Raw genomic sequence first — 22261 nt, 5'->3', positions numbered from 1 at the left:
CAAAAAAAGCAAAACAAAACACAACAAGAAAGAAAAGCTTGTAGTTAGTGAATTTTAATTGAATCATATTATTTAAATATATTGTCTATCTTCTGGTCTACGTAAGGTCAATTTTTTTGTTTGCATCTTTAAACATAGAAAAATATGATGGGCATCTTTAGATCCACAGCTATTCCTTAAATATGTTAACCAACAGAAGGTCAAAATAGCTGACAGAAGGCCCCATCAGGCAACCAGAGGCCTGAGGCCATATACACATGCATGGTATAGTTTACACCAGTGGTTCTCAACCTGTGGTTCTTGACCCCTTTGGGGGTCGAATGACCCTTTCACAGGGGTCACCTAAGGCCATCAGAGAAAACACATTCCTCATGGTCTTAGGAACAGAGACACCACACCTCTATCTGTCTCCAGGTGGGTCTGCCCACATGCAGATACGCCCACATATTAGTACCTGTCATGAAGATTGTTACTCACACTGCACCATGTTTCAAGACAAAATTTCACCTATTTGTAATTAGAAATAAATATTTCACAATATATAATTACATATTATTTTGGGATAAATCACTATGCTTTAATTACCATATATACTCATGTATAAGCCGAGTTTTTCAGCACAAAAAACGTGCTAAAAAACTGGAGTTCGGCTTATACATGGGTCAGTGGTCCCCCAGCAAGGTGTAACATCTTGCTGCCCCACTCCCCTCCCGCCAGGTAACGGGACAAGCACCTGTTATCTCGCAGGTGACTGCTGTTTCTCCGCTGTTCATTCAAAGCCCCGCTGATACTGCAGGGCTTTGAATGTTTGTTTACTCACATCTAACCAATCAGAGCCATCCTATGACGTGTATCTTTGAATAAGCCTTTTAAAGACCATGTGCTAAGGATGTGGCATGAATGGATGTCATCTGGTCAAGCCCGACAAACAAAAGGAGGAAATCTCATGATGCCTGACATAGAGTTAACAGCAAAGTGGGTTTGAGATGCATGGGAAGACATTCCAGAAGACATGGTGCGACGTGCCTTCCAGAAATGTAGTATTGGTAATGCTATGGATGGCAGTGAACACTGTGCTTTGTATGAAAATGACAGCAGTGATGGTGATGACGGCAATCTCAGTGAGGACAGCGTCTATGATGACCTCACACCAGCTGAAGCTCTGCATTGGGATACGGATGATGATGAGGAATCCAGTTTTGAAGGATTTTAACTCTTTACATTTTAGCTTGGTTGTGGTTTGAGCTCAGGGAATAGTACTCTTAAGATATCATTGTTGATACCTTATTGTTTTTGTTGAACCTATTTTCCACTTGCTGTGCTAGTTTACTAATGTTAAATGACTTGTCCTTTTATTTATGTTTTTTTATTTAAAATAAATATTTAAATACATTACCCCACAGTTTCTCAATTTTTAGTAATTTTATTTTCATTTGTTTTGATTATTGAAACTCACCAATAGCTTCTGCATTTACCACCCTAGGATTATACTCGAGTCAATCACTTTTTCTGGTTTCCCAGGTAATAATTAGGTGCCTCGGCTTATACTCGGGTCGGCTTATATTTGAGTATATATGGTATGTTCAATTTGTAACCATTAAAATATACCCTGAATATCAGATATGTACATTATGATTCATAACAGTAGCAAAATTACAGTTATGAAGTAGCAATGAAAATAATTTTATGATTAGAGGGGTCACATCAGGAACTGTATGAAAGGGTCATGGCATTAGGAAGGTTGAGACCCACTGTTTTAGACAAAATAAGGATTGAACTTGACTGTTTTAAGAGTTTATGTGGGAAACTAACTTGGAAGGAAACATGTCAGGGACTTATTCCCTGACTGTTACAGTGGGAATCTGGAAAGTAGTATTCCACGTAGGAAAGCCACCACATTGGTAAGTTGGAGATATAGTCTAAGTATATTTTCCTGCATTAACTATCATTTCCACAGTCTCTCCCCTTAAGCTGTGATACCTTAAAGTGAGCACATGGTTGATTCTGTCTCCTTGTGGAGGCAGACATTCTTTCATTATCTCCTCCCATGGAGGCACCCATCCCCCTTATTTCTTCCCCCAATGCTGGTATTGGGTTTCCTCACTTCTGAACTCAGAGACTTTATTGTGATTACAACCCAACTTGTGTTGTATGTAACTACTGAATATGCATGTCCTATAACTACCTTCAAATAGCCCCCAAACAATAAAGACGCTCGCTCCTCTGGCCCTCTCCCCTCTCTAGCCCAGTCCTCTCTCTCCCCAGTCCCCAGTCCCCTGGCAGCCTCTCCCCCTGTCCTCTTGCCCCACTCCCTCTTCCTCGTGCTCTTCTCTGATCTCTCTGGGCTGGAACTTTTCCTTAATATACAATTACTCTTTGATATAAAAGTTTCTTCTACACACATATGAGTGTCTCAGGATTTGTTTCTCTAATCTACAAGAATAGCTTGTGAGGTCTTAGCTTGTTTTCAAACAAGCAGCCAATTCCATGAGATATCAACTGAGTCCAAATGGAAAAGTATACCAGCCTCTGTGAACTGATGATTGTAAATAATATAATTCAATCTAAAGGAGGGGGTGGTATCAGATCTTAAACTGTGAACACCTGGTTTGCAGAGACTATGGATGACAGTGGAAGCCCAAAACCCATTCTCAGGTTCCACACCTGAATTAAGCCGCTGGTGAATCCCCTCTGATCATACTTCAAGGGATTTGAATAGCCCTGTTATCAGATAGAGAACATTATAAAGTCGACGATGGCAGACATAGATAAAAATGTAATATTTTATCATTTAATCTCCCTTTTGACCCATTTGAAAACTGTTACTTTTTTTTGTTTTTAAGTGAAAGGGAGATGCATATGGATTCGGCCCCCGATGAATCCTCCTGGCTACGGACCAGGGATGTGAATAGCCTTATCCAGCAGAATATCTTGTACAGAGGATTGTTGCAGATGCTGTTAGATCAAAATGTATCACCCTATCATTTGAGCTTCTTTATGATCTTTTAAATTTGTTCTAGTTTTTAATATTTTCTTTCTTTTTTAAAAATCATTTTCTTGGGGGCTCGCATAACTCTTATCACAATCCATACATCCATCCATTGTGTCAAGCACATTTGTACGTTTGTTTCCCTCATCACTCTCAAAACATTTGCTTTCTACTTGAGCCGATGGTATCAGCTCCTCATTTTTCCCTCCCTCCCTTGTCACCCTTCCCTCATGAATCCTTTCAATTGAGATTTGTGTGTTTTAATTTGTTATTGTTGTTAGTTTTTTAAATTGTTTTTCTGTCTATGAAATCCAGGATAGGTAAATATATAAAGATAGTAACTCTGTGGTACTTACATAATCTGACCTCAATTTGAGACTTAAGAGTGAAGGGGTGGAGTTTAACCTGCCAATCATTTGGCAGGCACTAAGGAGATAAACAGCTTGCTGGAAGTGGGGCACGCTCATTTCCTTCGAGACAGTACTGACAGTGAGTCTGATGGAGGTAAGTTGATGCCGCCAGAGCCCTGGGAGCTGGAGGAACCACGTGAAAACCCCTGCTGGCGGTGAGATGCTTCTACCGCCACTGGGTACACAATACTTTCCCAAAACTGGCCTGTGATCTTCCTGTATTCGGCATTGTGATAGTCTGGGTACTCTAGAGAAACAGAAACTCATGTATAAGAGAGAGTTTTATATAAAGGATAAGTGCATATCAAGAAAACATCCCAACCCAGTGTTGCCCAAGCCAAGTCCAACGTTAATCCATATGTCCAACACTAATCCACAAAGTCCTCCTCCATCTCACAAAACACACACTATGATGTCGACTGCAGGAGGAAAGTTGAGTCAGTGAATGTGTAGGCATCTCAGCGCTGACAGGGGTCTCCACACAGCTGCTCCAGCAACCTGGACTGCATCCTCCTTGGGGATGTCTTGCAGGAAGTTAGCCTTGCAAGCTGAAGCAGGGAATTGCTAAGGCAGCTGCATCCTGGTGCCACCATCACAAAGCAAGAGACCTGAGAACTAGAAAGATAAGGCTCACTGAGTCATTTATCCCTCCGCCTTCAATTAATCCCACATGTGTGTATCGGCCAGGTTGGCACAATAAACTAACTACCTCAGGCATTATTGCATGGCTGTGTGAGTCTAAAGAGGAGTTTGTGGAGTAGTATTGGACTTATGTGCTAATATTGGACTTATGGACTTGATCTGGACTAGGCAAGGATGTTTTCTTAATGTACAATTACTCTTTATATGAAGCTCTTTCCTATACACTATGAGTGTCTACGAATTTGTTCTCTACTCTACCCACACTAATACAAACTGGACTAATGGTTCCTTGGGCATAGTGAAGGGCAGGTTTGGGGAAAAAGGGTGCTAAGCACGATGATTACAAGAGTGAAGAAAGTGTTCTAAGACTTTGGTTAAACTATCGAATTGTATGATATGCAAATCAAACACAAATAAAACAGTTGGAAAATAAAGATATATGCTTTCCTTACATATATATTTTCTAACATTAGGTTTACTTTTTCAAAATTAAATAAACTCTTATTCATCTTTGTTTTCTTCTTTGTCTTAATCTTGTTATTCTACTTTTTAATTTATTTACTGTTTGTGGAATATATGCTTGATGGTCCTTATACTCATTAAAATTTCACAAATTAGCTCTCATATGGTCACAATAAGTCAGATAACTTATTAATATAACTCACCACCCACTTGGAGACATTTCCAAAAACCCTCTGATCTGGTCCCTATAAAAAATGATACCTTTTTACCCTTGATAATAGTTGATCATTCTGTCTATCAAGTTAGATATTTTCATTGTTTCCCTTCTATTGCTTTTATTAACTAGACAACAAATCTTCTTTTCTGTATCATCTACGTAACACCTAGTATCTTCCTGAAAAACTATATATATTTAAAAACTACTTTATTGAGTCCTGTAATGTCTGAAACTGTCTTACACTTTATTGAGCTTCTTGGTAGTTACCGTATAGACTCGTATAAGCTGAGTTTTTCAGCACATTTTTAATGTAGTTTTTTAGGTAGAATTAGGTACCTTGGCTGAAATTAGAATTGACTTATACGTGAGCATATAAAGTAGATAATTTTTTCTTTTACTAAAATTTCATGTTTACAACATTATAAAGATTTTGATGGTCATGAATGCTTTTTTCCTTCTACGAATGTAAAGGTTATATATTTTCTTTTATGTCATGAAATTTATGATAGTTTGCCATCACATAGGTCTTCTAAAATTGTTTTGAGCATTGGTGGGATCTTTCAATATGGATTGTAATGTCTTCTTGGCTTCTTTTATAGCCTATCAGTTGGGTTCCAGGGGGGGGAGGTTTCTGAAAGTAAATGTCCTAATACATATGACAAAGGATAGATGGCCTTCTTTTGACTTAGTATCAGATTCTCCCACATCACTTCCACGGTGTTCTACTAACAAGCAAGTCAAAGGCCAACCAACTGTTAATGGAAGGGCAATTAAATTTCACCACTTGTTGTGAGTATAGAAATGCCACTTTGTAGGGAAAAAGACATGGAATGGAATATAGTATTGTGGCCATGAATAGAGAATAATGCAATAAAGAAAGAATACATTTTGACAAACAATTAGTAATTTCAATCATACTATGCATTTTTCTTCTTATCAGTGGTCACTGAGTTGGCTCTGAGGCATAGTGGCCCTACGCACACCAGAAGGAAATACTCAAGGTCCTGCACCATCCTTATAATTATTCTCACATCCAAGTTCATTGTTGCAGCCACCATGGTAATCTATCACTTTAAGGCCTTCCTCTTTTTTGCTGCTCCTCCATTTTCCCAATCAAGCTGTCCTTCTCCAGGGAGTGGACTGACAATATGTCCAAAGTACATCATCCTTTCTTTTAAGGAGCGCTGTGGATGTACTTCTTCCCAGACTGATTTGTTTATCCTTTTAGAAGTCCATGGTATTTTCAATCTATGCATTAAGAATATATAAACAGACTACACAGAGTACTGATGACATAATTGTCAAATGCTGGTGGCACGGTGATTAAGCATTCAGCTTCTAATAGAAAGGACAGTGGTTAAACCAACCAGCCACTTTGAAGAAAGCAGATGTGCAGGATGCTTTTGGAAAGATTTGTAGCTTTGGAAACTATAGAAGGCAGTTGTTCTCTCTCCTCCAGGGTTGTTCTGAGTCAAAAGCAACTGAGCAACAATGGGTTGAGTTGAAGTGTTAGATTAAAGAAAAAGCCTGTTAAAACAACTGGTTAACAAATCGGGATCTCAAAGAAGTTGGAGCATATTATTCTTCCTTGTTACTATATTCTGTTTGGAAATTTTCTCCCCTCAGTTTTCAAGGTTTTTGCATTTCCACACATAGTCTCTCCATTTGAAATCATCTCTACCTCATTTATCGAAATGTCATCTCTTCAGAGAAGCTGACATTGACACTGATCTCTCAAATTGTAATTAACCATTTCCTCTCTCATTGCCACAGTACAGTACTGCAATATCTCCTGAATACTAATTCTACTTTACTTTCACTAAGATTAGCTATTTATAGGTGGACTTTTTCTATAACTTATCTGTTTTTATTTTGTTTCACCATAATACATGGAACAAGGTTCTGTATACAAAAGACTTCTTTATTAACCATCATACACTTAAATGAGCTCCAAATTGTTCTATGATAAATTAAGACAGATATTTACATGCTAATCATATCTTAATTCCAGATCTGATTTGTGTACTCTTCTATGAATTGAGCCAGGTAAAGCAAACTAAGGTAACTGGGAGAGATTTTAGAAAATGGAGGCACATCAGGAATAAATTTTTAATATATTCTAAGAAGTTGTGTGTGCTGGTTATATAATTTCATGTCAACTTGATAAGTAAGTGTAGGGGTGGAGTCTTGCCTGTCAAGTAGGATACAGTCTGATGATGCCTCCTTGTGAGCATGAGGATTCTGGGAACTTCCTCTGTCTTCCTCTTCCTGTTGACAAGCCATGCGAGAGACTTGCTGAGACCTGCGAGGACGCCCCTCTCTGTTTCCTGTTGAAGATCCACACTCATAAAGCTGGAGGAGCCACCTGGAGACCTGCTTCCACCGCCATTGGCTCACAAGACTTTGTACCCACTGCCTGTGCTCTGCCTGTAGTTTGCATCATTGCATGTGACTGCACACTTCAGAAGGATTTATGGATGAGTGTTGGGCTTATGAGCTAATGTTGGACTTATGGAATTGATCCGGACTGGGCTGGGATGTTTTCTACGTATACAATTAAGCCCTTTGATATAAAGCTTTTTCTTAGATATCTATATGAGCGCCTCTGGATTTGTTTCTGTAATCAGCCTGGTCTAACAGTGTGTATTTTCCCCCTCTGGTCCAACCGGCCCTAATCATCACTGAGGACAAATTTCTATGAAAGCATCTTTATTAGTCGTAATCAGTCTTGGCTTCTCAGTGATTTGGAATTTCATGGCTTTTTAGGTATATCCAGATTTAGGGGAAAGAAATCAGCTCCATCAGATTCTCATGCTACCAGGTGCTATATTATTTCTGAACTTTGTGCTTCAATCGAGATAGAAAAACACAACAAAGGCCAAGCCTGCTGTTAGCAAACACCTTCCTCACGAGCACCCATTCAACTTTGACATTGCTTTATGAATCATAACCCAAATGCTCATTCTTTGCTTCAGGTTGTTGCAATATATCTTTCCCAATTACTCTCTGTCAGGCCGTGGCTACAAATGGTTAGAGTGGAGCTGCAACAACGTCTGGTTAATATTACCGTGGAGTCAGCAGGAGGCAAACTCAGATCCAAGCCACAGCTTCTTTCTAAATGTTATCTTTACCACGCTCTATCTTTAGCCCCTCGAAAATAGCTAATTACTGAATCTTTTCTTCCTCTACAACCTGGAGATAAATGCATTGATTTATCTCCCAGAGGTGTTGAACGGTTTAACTAGGACTATAAAGGATATAAAAAATGTAATTCAATGCTATATTAGGTGCTATTAGCAGCATATTACTAATTCCATGAGTCATCACATTCTCCCACACATCTTAGTCTTTGCCTTGATCATATTTTTTTCACACCCACTTCCAGTACAATTTTAGAATCATTATGCCTGTTCACTATTCCTGAGGAAATGGTGATCATATGTTATGCTTCTACTTTTTAATTTATAAAGAAATAGATACATTATTTTAAAAGAAGAAATTTTACCTATTATTTATACCAGCTATACTGGAAATTGCAATTTTTCAATTGAACTTTTGATCAAATGAATAGATGAATTTAGAGAGAAGATCTATACAATGGCTTATCTTTATTCTTTCGGTTAAAAAGATACTGTATATCTCTGGAAATGTATATATGATAAACACACATCAGAAATATATTTTACAATTGGATAAATGTTAGCATGGTTGTTATGCACTGTCAAGCTGATTCTGAATCCCAGCAGCACTGGAAGACAGACTACAGCTCGCACGTCGGGTTTCCAGGGCTGGAAAGGGCTGGGAAGGGCTGGTGAATTTGATGGACCGCCAACTCTGGGGTTAGCGGGCCAGAGCTTTAATTGTGTGTTCACAGGACTCTCCCCCCAGGGACAGATCCCTTTAAAATCCGTGTATTAAAATTAGACAATATTCTCATGGTAAGTTCATGCTTTACTCTTTTCTTAACCATCTAACCTTTGTTCTGCCTTGGAATTTGACCAGAGCCCTGAGTAAATCTCCCTGTTTTATAGGCTCTGAAATCTTATGCATCTTGTAATCTCTGCCATCTCATAACCGCTGTTGAAAGATGACAGTGTGCCATGTGTATGAATCCAATCACACTGTACTGTCTTTACAGAAACCAAGCTTGCATATTTAACATGACATTGTTTAGGCCATAATTTGATACTATGAATCGCATTCTAATATATTTTAAACACTGAGATTTCAAGGAAGAGCGAAAGGTGACATGAATTTGATATAGTTGCAGCAAATATTTTTCTTTCTATGAGAAACTATCACAATTTTACATTTCCCTTATAAACAATATGTGGATATTTTGCAGGACAAAAAAAGAGTCATATAAATAGATGATATATTGTGTTTGAGTTTGTTACAGAGATACCTATAGCACTACTGTCTACCAAATATTAAGTAAAGATACTGAAGGCAGGAGAAACTGATAAATCCCATGGAGCAGATGAAAAATTTCCAAATCTGGAGAGGCTGGTATAATCTACTCATGCATTGTACAAAGTATGTTGACAAAGCATCAAATATCAATTTGTCAGAAACTTCCTACTTGACGTTAAATAAAAGATGCTTCACTTCTAGTGAAATGGGATTCAAATGAAAACAAATGAAATGTTATTGTGTAATAGTTTGTTTTATTATTCTTAGAGGTACATAACAATGATTTGTCTTATATAGCATTTTTTATATGATGAATTATGGTTATATAACTGTACTGTCAAAATAGATGAGACCAAGATTTCTTACAGCTCTGTTTTAAACTACCCTTTTCCTTGTGGTTTTCTAATTTTCAGTAATATTATAAGTTACTATTTTTGTGTATTCCCAGTCGAGGCAGTGTCCTAATTTTATTATACTCATTATCTCTCTCATCACTTTTACACGTCCAATAAGGATGTTTTTTAAAAATTACAGATGCAAAAAAGAGACTTTAATGTTTCAGGTAGCATGGAATTTGCTAAGCCATGGTGGAAATCAGATAATTTTGATATGTAAATCCATGTGTTATTACAGTCAAATCATTCTATCAAATCATTAATAGTTATAAGAAGGCAGTAGCTTGTTTCTGCCTACCTAGAAGCATACAAATAAGTAGTAGGAATACATGTTGTTGCAAAAAATACAAAACTCTCTGCCATTGAGTCAATTCTGAATTATAACAACCCTAAAGGACAGGATAGAACTGTCTCTATGAATTTCTAAGACTGTGACTCTTTACAGGAGTAGAAAGGCCTGAAAGCTGGCTGGTGGTTTTGAACTGCTGGCTTTGTGGTTAGCAGAATAAGGCATAACCAGGTTCCTGGTTGTTGTTGACAAGTGCCTTCAAATCTTTTCCAATGTACAGCGATCCTATGCAAGACGGGAGAAACCTGTGTTATCCTCACAATCGCTAGGGCTGAGCCATGGTTGCAGCCACTGTGTTCAATCCGGCTTGTTGCACATCTTCCCCTTTTTCACTAACCCTTAACTTTGCCACGCATGCCTTTCTCAGGGACTGCAGGCTCCGGACAACTCGTCCAAAGCGCAGGAGACAAAGGTTCACCACTCTCAGTTCTAAGGAATTTTCTGACTATACTTCTTCCAAGATGATTAGATTTCTTAGTTCTTCTGGTAGATCATAGTACTTTTAATATTTTTGGCCAATATCATAATTCAAAGTTATTAATTCTTTTTGGTCTTCCTTATTCATGGCCCAACTTTAACATGGATTTAAGGTGATTGAAAATATCTTGCCTGGGTAGGCACATCATGGTTGTCAAAGTGAGACCAATAGTTTATGACTTCATAGTATTTTATGATTGATTTTTTACTTAATACTATATGTCCAGTGATTATTTTAATATTTCTTTATCCTTGAATATATTAAATTGTGTTAATGTTTTGTGCACTTCAAAATAATGAATATTCTTTCATTTTGATTTAATTTTGTATACATTCACTAAATCAAGTTTACTAGTTGAGTTTTTTTTTTTTAATTTTAACAATTTATTGGGGCTCATACAATTCTTTTCACAGTTCATATATATACATACATCAATTGTATAAAGCACATCTGTACAGTCTTTGCCCTAATCATTTTTTTCTCTTTTCTTCTTTTACATTTTATTAGGGACTCATACAACTCTTACCACAATCCATACATATACATACATCAATTGTATAAAGCACATCCATACATTCCCTGCCCCAATCATTCTCAAGGCATTTGCTCTCCACTTAAGCCCCTTGCATCAGGTCCTCTTTTTTTTCCCCTCCTCCCTCGCCCTTCCCCCCTCCCTCATATGCCCTTGGTAATTTATACATCGTTGTTTTGTCATATCTTGCCCTATCTGGAGTCTCCCTTCCCGCCTTCTCTGCTGTCCCTCTCCCAGGGAAGAGGTCACATGTGGATCCTTATAATCAGTTCCCCCTTTCCAACCCATTCACCCTCCACTCTCCCAGCATCGTCCCTCACACCCTTGGTCCTGAAGGTATCATCCACCCTGGATTCCCTGTACCTCCAACCCTCATATGCACCAGTGTACAGCCTCTGTCCTATCCAGCCCTGCAAGGTAGAATTCGGATCATGGTAGTTGGGGGGAGGAAGCATCCAGGATCCGAGGGAAAGCTGTGTTCTTCATCGATACTACCTCACACCCTAATTAACCCATCTCCTCTCCTAAACCCCTCTATGAGGGGATCTCCATTGGTCGACACTTGGGCCTTGGGTCTCCACTCTGCACTTCCCCCTTCATTTAATATGATATATATATACATATATATACATACATATATACATATACACATATATACACCTACATATACACACTTATATCTTTTTTTTTTTTTGCATGATGCCTTATACCTGGTCCCTTGGGCACCTCGTGATCGCACTGGCCGGTGTGCTTCTTCCATGTGGGCTTATTTGCTTCTGAGCTAGATGGCCGCTTGTTCACCTTCAAGCCTTTAAGACCCCAGACACTATCTCTTTTGATAGCCGGGCACCATCAGCTTTCTTCACCACATTTGCTTATGCACCCATTTGTCTTCAGCGATCCTATCATGGAGGTGTGCAGTCAATGATATGTTTTTTTGTTCTTTGATGCCTGGTAACTGATCCCTTTGGGACCACTCGCTCACTCAGGCTGGTGTGTTCTTCCATGTGGACTTTGTTGCTTCTGAGCTAGATGGCCGCTTGTTTATCTTCAAGCCTTTAAGACCCCAGTCACTATCTCTTTTGATAGCCGGGCACCATCAGCTTTCTTCACCACATTTACTTGGTCACACACTTTGGCTCCAGCCATTGTGTCGGGAGAGTGAGCATCATAGAGTTCCAATTTAATAAAAGAAGGTATTCATGCATTGAGGGAGTGTTTGAGTAGAGGCCCAAAGTCCTTCCGCCACCTTAATACTTGACCTATAAATATAGACACATAGATCTATTTCCCCAACCTCCTATATATATTTGCATGTACATGTCTTTGTCTAGACCTCCACGAATTCCCTTTGACTCCTAGCTCTTTCCTCCATCTCCCTTGACTTTCCTCCCAGCACTAGTTGAGTTTTTATTCTTGTTTTCTTTTACTATTTTATTTGTTTCTAAGTTTTGTTTATTAGAAATATGTATAAAATTATAGCTATGACTTGTGTTTCTTCTTTTAATACTGATCATTTTAATTTTATCTGTTTTATAGCTATGGTATTGGATATATACTGCCTTAGTTATTTCATCTTTTTTTATATTGCTACCATTACCACATCTGTTAGCCATTATGAATTTAGTGATCAACCCTTTTTCTGTATCTTCTTTTCACAGTGCCTCAAAAGCATGAATGCTTTCTCCTCAGCCAGCCTCTGCAATTTTATATTACTCAGATCTTCCTTCTGTTTCTGCACTTAGTCACATAACTTTAATATTGCACTTTGTATTCATCAGCTTCTTTTGCAACTCATGTCTATTATACTGATGACCTTCTTTTCCGTGGAACACTGTTTTTCTGCATCCGTCTCCTTCCTATGGGCTGTTGTGATTGTTGTTGAGTACCATCGCGTTGATTCTCAGAGCACCTCCATGTGACAGAACTGTACTATAGGCATTTCTTGACTTCAGTCCTTACATAACCAGATCGCCAGAGGAGTACAGTGGGTTTGAAAAAAAATGATCTTTTTTATAGTTCAAAATATAGTATTAACCATGGAGTCCTTCTTGTCCTTTATATCCCTAGTTCAATGTCAGAGCCTTAAAGAGCCTCACCCTATGCAGGCTGTAATAGGTCAGATATACATGGCTTGATATCGCATAGTGCTATGGCTTTCCACTATAGCACTACTAAATCATTATTTGACTATAATAAGGTCATTGAGAATATTGGTTTTGCTTATCAACACTGTGATGGTACTTAATAAATAATAATAATAATAATGTACCTGTTACAATGCAGAGCTGTGTTACCTACTGTGCTGCTAACTGCAAGGTCAGCAGTTCTAAATTATCAGCCCCCTTCCAACGCCCATGAAGAGGTACAGTCCCTGAAACCCACAGGGGATGTTCTATGCTGTCCTATAGGGTCACTATAAGCAGTGCATTGGGGTGTTTTGTTTTTAATTATATATTCTGGTACTAGAGAAATATTTTATGTATGTTATTCAAATGCGTAAGAAGCACTGTGGCACAGTGGTGACTTGTTGGGATGCAGTCCTTGCTATTCTGTAGCCCATCCTTAAAGGTATTGCTCATTTTCTCTGACTCTCTACTTCACCAAGCTTTATATCCTTCTCCAGGGACTGATTTCTCCTAATGTGTTAGTCTGGGTAGACTAGAGAAACAAATCCACAGAAACTCATATGTACAAGAGAGATTTTGATATAAAGGGTAAGTGTAAAAAAGCATCCCAACCCAGTGCTGTCCAAGCACATAAATCAGTCCAACATTAGCCCATATGTCAGACACTGATTTACAAAGCCCTCCTCCATCTCTCAAAACACATGCAATGATGCCAAATCAGTGAGCGTGCAAGCATCTCAGTGCTGGCAGGGGTCTCCATATGGCTGCTCCAGCACCCAGGGCAGCATCAGGGTAAGTCCATGTGACTTCTCCTCGAGGATGTCTTGCAGGAAGTGAGCCTTGCCAGCTGAAGCAGGGAACTGGCTAAGGCAGCTGCACCCAGTCTGACCAGCAGAGAGCAAGAGACCTGAGAACAAGAAAGGGGAGGGTCACCGAGCCATTTATCGCTCAATTAACCCCACATGTGTTTATTGGCCAGGTTGGCACAATAAACCTTAACTATCTCACCTAATAACATGTCCAAAGTATGTGAGACGAGCCATCTCACTCTCCTTGCTCCTAAGGAGTACACTGGCTGTCCTTCTTCCAGCAGGTACGTGTTCTTTCTTTTGGCAGCCCTTGGTATACCCAATATCCTTTGCTGACAACATAAATTGAATGTATGAATTAGTCTTCAGTCTTCTCAAGTCACCGTCTGGCTTTTGTATGCCTCTGAAAACTCACTACCGTCGAGTAGATGCAGATTCATAGCAATTCCATAAGCCAGGGTAGAACTGTATCTTTGGGCTTCTGAAACTCTGTATGAGAGTAGAAAGCCCTGTCTTCCTCCCACCCAGCAGCTGATGATTTTGAACTGCTGACCTTGGGGACTGACGTTCAAAGGGTAACCCGTACACCACCAGGGCTCCTGTTGCATACTATGAGGTGGATGAAAATTCCATGACTTGGGTTAGGTATGCCTTAGTCCACAAAGCGGCATCTTTACTTTTTTTCTCCTCCTCCTCCTCACTTCAAGGAGGTATAGCCCCACAGATTTGTCTAACATAATATGTTGCTTGATTTCTGAGTTGCAGCTTCTACAGGTGCTGATTTTGAATGAAAGCAAAATGAAATATGAATATATTGAGGTGGAAGTTAAGGAATAGAGCAATTAAGTAACTCGTCCAAAATGACAACATAAAAATGGTAGATCTAGAATATAAGCCACGTTCGTTTGTGACCCAATATGGAGCCTCTAATTACCAGACAGTACTGACGAGGTGGCTACATGAGTAAGGGCCCGAATGGAGGAGTTGAGCTTATAATAGGTAACAAGCGTAACTATCTCCAGGGACGGGCTAGCCAAGTACTTTCAGGCCTCCCCTGTGGTAGGAACACTGAGAAGACACCTGGGGAAGGCGAGAGGGTCGCAGACGAAGTGGGAAGTACTATCAAACTAACTAGCTACATAGTGTGCACCATAGAACAATTTGGAACCGAGAGTGGATGGTGGTGAACACAAATTGGGTTCTGAAGGTCTGGGACGCCTGGATTCCTCTACGGACTGAGATGGAGAACCAGCCATGGAAGGCAGAAATAGAGATTCCATGGCATCCGGATTTGAGACAGATCAGCTCAGGCCACTGCCAGGCTTGGTTCCCTGGGACCTGCTGAGTCACCCAAAAGGAGAGGGAACCCCCAGCTGCTGCACTGCTGTAGTCTTGGAAATATGTCGCGGTGGAGGTGCACAAGGCGCCACTGCCATTGGCCTACCTCTGTGGTAGGCCTACAGTGTTTGTGCCACGGCCAGAGCCCACTTTGCTGGGATCCCAAGGCAGTGCACTTGCCTGCTACCCCAAGGTCAGGATTGTGCCCTATTTGCTGATCCATCTTCAGGGCCAAACCAGCTCTTTGCCCTGTGACATCACCATGGCTCCTTAGCTTATGGCAAGGCGAATATCTTGGGGGTGGTCCCTGTGGCTGTGATTGAAAAAGCCAAGAGTATCCCACCCTGTTAAGGAGAAGGAAGTACAGAGGTTCCTGGGATTTCTAGAATATGGATATCCGTCACCTGTCCCAGTTAGTGTGCTCCATGTACTGGTTAATAGAGAAAGCAGTGGTGAGATGGGTTCCATAAGGCGGATGCTACCGTAAATGCCCTGAACATGGCAGGACAGCAAGTACAGACTTTAGGGACAATACATGTAGGAAAGGAGGGTGAAGGGGGTGCTGCCAGCCCTGGCTGCAGACCTTGGCAACTGCAAGGATGGAGGATTTCCTTGAATTTTTGTTAGCACTTATGGGAGGGTGTGGATTCCAGGACCACTATAGAAAACAGCTATGCAAGTGATTGAAGGTGTCACCAAAGGAGCCCCAGTGATGCCGGGAGTCCCCTGAATGCTGACCAACATTAAGCTTGTGAGCTTGAAGCCCTGGAATTGGATTACACTGCCCTCCCTTCTTCAGAGATGGCTGGCACATTCCATATGGCATGGCAAGCCTGGCAAACAGTGTCAGCTTGGGTTTGCTTTAAGCACAGCTCTCTCTGCTGTATGCATTTTGATTACAGCTCATGAATTACCCATAATTAGTGACTCTCGTTTTGTTTTCTTTTCATCCTTAGTGTGTTTTTCTTGCCCAGTTGGCTACAGTGAAATCAATCAGGTTTGAGAAATGTTGACATCTTAAGCTGCTGACCTCCTGTGGAAAGCTACCCCTACCGGTATCAGCACTTGATTATGTCTGTTGGACTGAAAGAAGCAGTCCAGACTGGGGGTGATCCCTCTTCCCCCTTCAAGCTAATCGTTCTATACATTGTTATCTAACATAATCCATATGGACACACATACACACCTTAGTGTGTTCTTGTCTATCATGGGAATTCTCTGCCTTGGGGTGGTCTTTTGCTATGGGATTTATTGCAATTACAGTCTTTGGACGCAAATTTCCAATACCCAGGCATGAGGGAGAAATCAGAAGCCTGCAGTGATTGTGAAAGCCATTTTAGGGCATTGGGGTGGAATATAGCAATGGCCATTTACCTCTAAAAATGGGTGGCAGTGGCAGCTCAGCATTCCCTATGTGTCATTTGGCCCACCTGGAAGCACAGCCAAGAGGCACTGTGAAAGCTTCCTATCCCTTCCCCCTGCTCCAGTTTATAGGAGTTTCAGGTGTGTTAGCATCATAAAATGTATGGCTTCAGGGAGTCTCACTAGTGCCTCCACTCCTGGCCCAGCTCATTGCCAATAGAAAAGAGAAATCCAGAATGACTGCCCCCTTAGCAGAACATTTCTTGTCCAGCCCAGCTGGAAGCAACAGTGCTGTTAGTTTTGGCCTCTAAGCCCCTGGATATAATCAAGTGATGTCTCTCTAACTGGTTCCAGGTCAGCTTTTCAGCTACCTGCACCTATGTAATGACAGTCTCTCTTCCCCTTGGGTTGAGTAGATCTCACAGTTGTATTGTTGGGACAAAAATCGTGGCTACATCTTTTAACATAGTCTTACCGTGGCAATATTATATCTCATAAATGTATTGGTAATAATTAGAGTGAAGGAGAAATGTCATTTTCACATATGTGGAAGTTACCTTAATTCTCCTTCAATAAAACGTTAAGGTGTGCATCCGTTGAATTTTCCCTTTTTGGGTTTATATATTTTTACGTTTCACAAAGGAGATCATTTGGAATTTAGCACTTTAAACATTATTTTGGATTCCTTTCTTTGAAGCAGTGCCCTCTTTATTCCATATATATTTTAAAATTAAAATCTGCTCATAGTTTTGAAAGTAGATAGATTAGGGATAAAGGGGGTTTGTCCCCCCCCAAATGCCTGCCCCAGCACAAATCTGGGGATTTCCTGTTCCAGTGTTCTTTTCACATGGTTTTCACTCTACCTTGAAGTGGCCATATTCAGTGGCAAACTTTCCTGTGTCCCACCCCCCAACTCCCACGCAGCCTTTCCATTTTCTAGAGACAGCATGTAAATTTTGAGAGTATAATTCCTGAGACTTCCCTTTTCCTCATAGAAGTTACTTGGATTTACAAAAGTGCTTCTGTTGCATGAATTCTCTCAGCAAGGTAAGAATATCCCAGAAACCTAACCATTTCATCATTTCAAATACATCAATTGGTAGTATAATTCTAAATCATTGAAGCATAAATATATCCATTTCTTTAGCAAAGCAAATCTATTCAATAAAATTATTCAGTGAAGATAAGCATGTTTTTGAAATAAATTATGTTTTCAAGTCAAAATTGTCAATGAGTCTAAACTCAAGTGATTTTTGCCTTCTTGACACTAAGGAATGGTCTAGGTTAAGATATAATAAAAAACAAAATATCATTGTCTGCAAAACATTTACAATCTAAACACATTTCAGAACTGTATCTTCACATCACACCCAAAATACACCTGAATTAAAATTTTAAGATATCAAGTTCCAAATTGCACATTGCAGAGTTAATAAATAGCCTACATGCTAATATTAGCACTTGGATATGTTATGAGACATACATCTATAGACTTCAGGAATAAAATCAGAAACATCATAATGAATTAATTATCCTAGTCAATATTGCATGTCCTGTAGCCGGAAAGAACATTTTTAAAAGGGCTTTTAAGATTTAAAATTGCATATAAATGATAATTATTTTCACGGTCATGCTAATCAAGACTAGATTAGCATGGTCATTAGAGTCCAGTGTGGCCGGAACAGAGAATTATCCTGAAGTCATCATTGGAACGCAGGTGCTTTCCTCTTTTCTCTTAGTTCTTGCTCTCTACCAGGTGAAGGATTGTGCTAATTGCATCCTGGAGATCATTTATTCCTAAAGTCTGAGCACTACTAGTGGGTATTTTTTTCTTGACCTCTAGTATCTCATTTGAGGAGGGCTTGAAGGATAATGGGAAATCTTTCCCCGAGGTTAGAATCAATAATGCATACGGAGAGGTGGCTGCCTCATCACATAGGGGGGCCAGTTGGCTACTCTTGAGATCATTGTCTTATCTTTTCTAAGAACTATGTATGTAATACATACATCACACAGTAGCCTGCAAACCAAGACGTGTCGTCCTTCCACAATGTGTGAACTTAGATAAAATTCCAAGTTCAGAATGGATCATTTTTAAGCCTTCATTTAATTCTAAAAATATATGATTCTATGCCTTACTCTGAAGGTGTCACAACTAAATCAGGACATCATTCAAAAACAGACTTTGAGAATAAGGTTGCCCTCTAAAAGAGATTGGAAAATCATTTTTTAAAAGAAAGTCTAGGCTTCTGTTGATGTTCATAATACAGACAGGTCTTTCATATGTTGCATACTTGCTTCATGGGACACAGAACAATGATCCCCACTCCATGGACTTGTTATCGAATAGCTTCTTCCTCCCTCCTCTTTTATCTCCTTCTTGTCCCCTTTCTTCCATATTTCTTTTCAATAATTGCCATTCTTGGGTTTTTTTGTAAGTATATAACCGAGCTCTTGAATATCATTATAATTTTCATTGTTAGATGCCTTCAAGGTGGCTCCTACTCCTCAGGCTGTATCTATGCACCGCAGAAGGACATGCTGCCTTCTAACCGCCTCACAACCATTGCTCTGTTTAAGCCCATTGAGGCAGGCCCTGTATTATAAAAGTCTTTCTCTTTTTTTACTGACTGTGATAAATGGAAAGTGATTATGGCGACAGACAGAAAGAAAAAGGGCAAAGACAGAAAATAGTTTTAAAGGTGCATTTCAGAGCTCCTGAGGGAGGTTCATGGGTGCCTAGGTGGGGCCAAGAAGTCGCTCTGCCTGGAACAGAGGGGAAGGGTTTTATATACTGGTCTCAGGTAAAGACAATTGAAGAATTTTCCACTGCGGTTTGGCTGCTTTACATGGTGGGCAATGTAATGATGTAAGATGTAACAGTGCTGATCAGGAGCAGCCATCCCTCTGCATCAGGACTTCGAGGGCCATCATCAGGAGCTGTTGCCACCATTGCACACTGTAGTCGGGGTATTTCTCCACTTGCCCGCCCCACCAGTTCCTGTTTCTGCCTAACAATCAGCTGGGTTAGCCAGAGAAGCAAAACCAGTGATGCACATGTGTAAATATGCAAAGAAATAATTTCATAATCAATTTGTAATCAAAACAATGATTCTCAAAGTGCAGAAATGGTTTAAGTCCACTCTGATTCAAATCTGGGTGTCAAATGTTAAGCCGGAGATTTTCCCTGACTTTTATAGCTGCCAGGATCAATGAACTAGAAAGCAGGAAGATGAACCAGGTAGCAGGAAGCGCACATGTTGGTGGGGGAGGCCAGGGTGGGGAGAAGCAGAATTAATTCAAGGTCAGCAAGCCTGGCTCAAGGCTGCAGATTCTAATGAATCCAGTCTGCAGGCAATACAGCAGGTAACTGATCGCTCCCACATGCAGGATCAGGAGCAGCAGAAGAGAAGCTGGGTTCCCCAGTGTCAACTCATATTAGAGTAGCCTAGTCCCTGCGTGGAACTTTCTTACACTGCATCAAGGTTGTGACCCGATCAAGGGGTAGTGCTCCACCCTAATCTCCCCTCAAATTCTTGGCTGGTCACAACATGTTAGATGATGTCATAAAGGAGGCTCCAACTGCCAAACTGAGAAACCTTATTCAGGCAGTTGATGTAAAACCTATCACACCAACCCTCTACTTTGCTTAGTCCTTTTCAAGGGGAAATTAGGATGCCTGTTGTGATTTCCCCGCATATTTTCTTCACTGCAAGAAGAGGGTTCCCTCTTTCTTAGATGCAGACGTACGTTTAATACTTCCTTTCTCCAAACTCCAATGCCATCTCTCCTACTATGTGGGGGATTATTGATACATAGCATTCAATTAAAAAGGTGCAAAATACTTGCCAATAAAACCCAGTGTCATTTGTTGTTGAGTTGGATGGCAAAGCCAAACCTTCTAATTCACTGAGTACACTGGGCAGCCTGCTTTGGCCAGGATAACTCTTTTTGTTTCCAATGCCACTTTCCAGACAAATGCCAAATCTACAAGCCTGTACATGCCTCATATTTTATCTGTTTCCTTTTCTTCAAAATTGTAGGCTTTCCAGACATACTCGCTAGGCCAGAGGGAGATTTTTAAGACTTCTTGGCAGCCCTGCCTGTCTCATAGTTTTACTTATTTCATGTTACTAGATGTTTCTGATCCGTGCTTGGGATTTATCAGCTTAATTAGTCTAATCTCGACAGTCGCATCTATGCTAACTGAAATGATTTCTAACCGTGTTCTGTTGATTTCTGTAATTGCAGACTTAGAGTAGAGATGCTGCACTGTAGCACACGGCAGCATTCCTGATCGGCAAGGGTTAAATTCTGCATTTGAGGTGCCCCTTCCAGGTCAGTTTTAATTGGAGTTGTATTTGCCTCCATGATAAGGTCAATACTGCATGTTCACTTCTGACAAGACCATGTTGGAGACATTCAGGAAAATCATTCTTGGTTATCATAGGCTGTTACAAAATACAGCATTGCCCTTTAAAGCCGATGATGAAGCTCACAATACTGGAGCCTGACAGGGTGTGGCTGGACTTGGGAAGTGCCCCTGTAAGTTGAGGTGATCTTCCTGTCATGTTGGAGAGGCTCACAGTCCAAATGTCAGTCAGGATAGATAGGTATATCAGCATAATGCTATGTTAATATGATGTGATATACTACTGATGCTTAGGAAGAAAGCCAAATGATTCCTTTAAAAGCTTCTTGACTTTTGTTTTCTGTACAAGACTTCTAATTATCTAGACAAGAAAACCCATCTCTCCATTGTGGGTTCCCCCCCTTTACAATAAAAAAAAGAAAAATCTTCCTTTTATGTGACCTGCTTGATGTTACTGTAGTGCTTGAAAATATCACCACTTCCTTCCCAGAGAAAAGGTCAATTACTCACAACAGCCCCTTTCTTTAAAATGTCTTTCAGGCTACATTTATACAACAGAAATTCAAGTAGAAATTCAGTTTACTTAGACTATTGAATTGATAATGAGCCCCAAAGCAATCAGTAACATCCTGAATTTGCCTATGTGGATTAATTTTACCTGACAGATATTTAGTTCTATCTATCTATCTATCTATCTATCTATCTATCTATCTATCTATCTATCATCTATCTATCATCTATCTATCTATCTATCTACCTGTCATATCTCTATCATCTACCCACCTACCTACCTACTTATCTGAAGGTATAATCCATGCTAAGTATGGCAAAGGAAATCATGTTTGATCAAGTGGCAGGTCAACAAAAAGAGAGAGATCTTCTTGGGGATGGATTGACTGTGTTAGTCCGGGTTGACTAGAGAAAAAATTCATACACTAATATGTTTATAAGAAAGAGCTTTATAAAAAAGAGCAATTGTATATTAAGAAAACATCCCAACTCAATCCAGTTTAAGTCCATATGTCTGATACCAGTCTACTATAAATTCCTCTTCAGACTCACGCAGCACATACAATGATGCCGGATACATAAAGATCACAGGCCGGTGGGTGGAAGGTCTTGTGGATCCAGTGGTGGTGGAAGCATCTCAGTGCTAGTGTGGGTCTCCACATGGCTCCTCCAGCTCCAGGGCTCTGGTTGTCATCAGTGTAGCTCCATGTGGTTTGTGAAGAGGTATATGAAGCAGAGAGAGCATGTCTGGCTTCCAGTGAACTATTTATCTCTATTGCGCCTCCAAATGAAATCATCAAGCTGTGACCTGATTGACAGGTTAAACTCCACCCCTTTCTCAAGTTGACAGAAGA

This window comes from Tenrec ecaudatus, chromosome 1 (genome assembly GCF_050624435.1).
Source record: "Tenrec ecaudatus isolate mTenEca1 chromosome 1, mTenEca1.hap1, whole genome shotgun sequence".
Lineage (NCBI taxonomy): Eukaryota > Metazoa > Chordata > Mammalia > Afrosoricida > Tenrecidae > Tenrec > Tenrec ecaudatus.
Note: the sequence above shows the minus strand (reverse complement) of the source record.